Genomic DNA, 3,090 nt, shown 5'->3' with positions numbered 1-3,090 from the left:
TTCAACGTATCGACAATGAAGTCGCCCAACGCAACATTGAGTGGAGATTTAATTGCCCTTCTAACCCGAGCTCCGGAGGTTGCTGGGAGAGACTCATCCGCGTCGTGAAGAATTTGCTACATAAAATTATTCGAGATGAAGTACCGCGGGAACAAACACTAAGGAGCTTGCTAATAGAGATCGAAAATATTTTAAATTCGCGACTACTGACAGACGTGCCCTTGGCATCGGAAGAAGACGACCCAATAACGCCGAACCACTTCCTTATTAGGTGCTCCAACTCTACTCAAACACCTCAGTCAGCAGATAGGAAAATTTGCCTAAAAAAGCAGTGGCACATTGCTCAAAACCTGAATGACCGGTTCTGGAAGCAGTGGATACGGCACTACTTGCCGCAATTGCTGTTACGTCCAAAGTGGCACGATCGAGCGGAGCCAATCAAGGTAGATGACCTAGTCCTAATCTGCGATGCCCTCATACCTCGAAGCCGGTGGCAGAAAGGACGAGTAACTCGGGTGTTTACAGCCAAAGACGGGCAGGTACGAGTCGCCGATGTCAGAACAGCTGGAGGAGTGCTACGTCGTCCAGCCTCGAAACTTGCCGTATTATGTTTAGAGGGTGAATCCCTAGGCCATTCACGGTGGGATGGGGTGTAAGGGCACCCTGTGCCTCTTCATTTCCCTTGCACTATTTTCCTTTACACCATTATCCTGCACATCACTAGCTGTCATTTGTTTGCTACGTATTTAAGATATTTGCTTGCACCGAAAAATCAGAAGCAATTTGGACAGCAGCCGACAATCGCGCGATAAATACAATTTGGAAACACACCACACACACACTCGCCTTCATCAAATATTTCACATACATTCGTCCAACGTTCGCCCAACATTCATCAAAGTTCTTAAAGTAAAGTTTTAATATTCATCACATTCGTGTGCAATACCCTTCAAGCCACACATTCAACAAGCAACGTATAAAAATCATCATCAACATCAACGTTCGTATTAAATTAGCATTCATGTTTGTAAATTGTGCGTTTTAATCATCGTAACAACTATACGTTTGTAATCTAATATATTAAGCGACATATAAATCAATATACAAAAAACGTTCAGTGTGTTTGCCATTGCTCATAGGCCGCCAAATATTTCACAAGTATTTCGTTTTAAATTTGTTAATTGTAGTAATTTTAATTGTAGTTGTTAATTGCAGTTGGTTGCTAAAAGCGTGGAAGTTGATCTTGCTGAGGACGTCAAACGTTTTTTTTACAAGTGCAGAATTTACTTCCGCGTACGCAATTTGAAAAAGCGCCTAAAAATTAGGAAAGCCAAGCAGAGGATAATGGGTTACAAGAAATTTATAAAAATCTACCTCTGAGTGTAGTAAGTACAGAGAGTTAAACTAATTAAGTATATTGCATTATTTTTTGCTCTTATTATTCTCTCACTCAATGCATTAATAATCTTTCATCTTATATACTTACAGCGTAAGCAGCCACTAGCACCACACCATAGAGGTCATCACTGCAATCACACAACAATTGAAAAATAAACTATTCCTTTTTGCTTATCAACACACTTGGCGATCAAAAGCAAATCGAAATTATTGTGGATATTTACACTCCCAGTCATTATATTAGCAGATCCTTTTTATCCTCAGTATGTACAGTTTTCCTTTTGTTTGTTTAATATTCATTAATTTTTTATAAAAATTTAGAATATTCTACGTGTTAATCCTATTTTAAAATTTTATACAAATTTAAAATACATGTCAACAAAGGGGTGTGCTATCCTAATGACCTGCAGTGCATAAGCTAATAAGATTTTTAGAAAAATTTCGGGTATGCAGTTTTGTAGCCTATTAAATTTTAGTATTTATAATAGAAAACTTAAAGTTTTAAGTTACAAAATTTGTATAACTTTAAACTTGCGCATTATTATACTAATCGGCTACATAACTGCATACCCGAAATTTTTCTAAAAATCTTATTAGCTTATGCACTGTAGGTCATTAGGATAGCTCATCCGTTTGTTGACATGTATTTTAAATTTGTATAAAATTTAAAAATAGGATTTACACGTAGAATATTCTAAATTTTTATAAAAAATTAATGAATATTAAACAAACAAAAGGAAAACTGTACATATTGAGGATCAAAAGGGTCTGATAATACAATGACTGGGAGCGTACTTCCGTCAACAATTTTTCCAAATTGCATGTAAGGTCTCAATAGGGCTATTCAGGATGTTGTGGAAATGGTCTTGGATTTGCAGTTGGAATTGCATTCCCAAATTATATGCTTGCTGCCATGGCAACTATGTGCATTTTATTGTTGTGAATTTACAAATGCAGGAGCATATACACAAGATCCTGAACAGCCCTATTGTTTATTTTTATATATGTAGAATCAGTTTTCCAATTCTCTATCCGATTACAGAGTTCGTTTGATCGCGGTAATTGACAGCCTGATCTTACATTTGCGCTGGCGGTAAGCTGCTATATCACGTCAGTTGTTTCTTCGTTGCGTCAACTGACCAAGCCAGAGCAGCAGATGCCTTTTAATTTGCTTCACCACTTACGTATATTTCGCTGTAAAGCTCATACATCTCAGCATTGCAATAAAACTATCAATTGCATCTGAAAAGGAACACACTATGCTTGCCTCCATGGCGCTGCTCATGCCTTCAAAGATTGTCCGAATTGGCGGAATAGCCGGCCGGCATCACGAACGTGCAACATGCTGCTGTAGTTGCTTAATCAGGGCAGGCAGTCTTGCAGGCGCTCTCCTCCAACACACCTGTGCTTCCTATAATTACCACTCAACTAATGGAATAAGTTGCTGGTTTTAATAAAATGTTTATTGAAATAATTCTTGTCCTACGAGTGATGCTGAAAACGAAGATTGAATATAATTTCTTTCCAGATACTATGTACAATATGAAATAGATGCAATACCGAATATCAATACTAGCAAGCCGATTGATGTGTAAACGAAACTTTGTTTTAACTGGAATAAAGTGAATAAAAATACTAAAAGTACTTAAAGAATGGGCTTTATGTAATTGAAAGTACTGAAAACAGTGAGTA

The 3,090-nt window shown here is 37.4% G+C and overlaps 1 long non-coding RNA gene across 1 annotated transcript; it reads left to right on the top strand.

Moving 5' to 3' along the window:
• Positions 1-794: 794 nt before the first annotated feature.
• On the top strand, positions 795-1,699 carry LOC118736590. The gene is made up of 3 exons (XR_004992731.1): positions 795-1,158; positions 1,216-1,385; positions 1,489-1,699. It is a non-coding gene; the product is annotated as an uncharacterized LOC118736590 (long non-coding RNA).
• The last annotated feature ends 1,391 nt before the right edge of the window (positions 1,700-3,090 follow it).

The sequence above is a fragment of the Rhagoletis pomonella genome, unplaced genomic scaffold, assembly GCF_013731165.1.
Source record: "Rhagoletis pomonella isolate Grant_MI unplaced genomic scaffold, Rhpom_1.0 Rhpom_scaffold_00003, whole genome shotgun sequence".
Lineage (NCBI taxonomy): Eukaryota > Metazoa > Arthropoda > Insecta > Diptera > Tephritidae > Rhagoletis > Rhagoletis pomonella.
The sequence above is the reverse complement of the archived record's forward strand: the minus strand, read 5'-3'. Positions and strand labels throughout refer to the sequence as shown.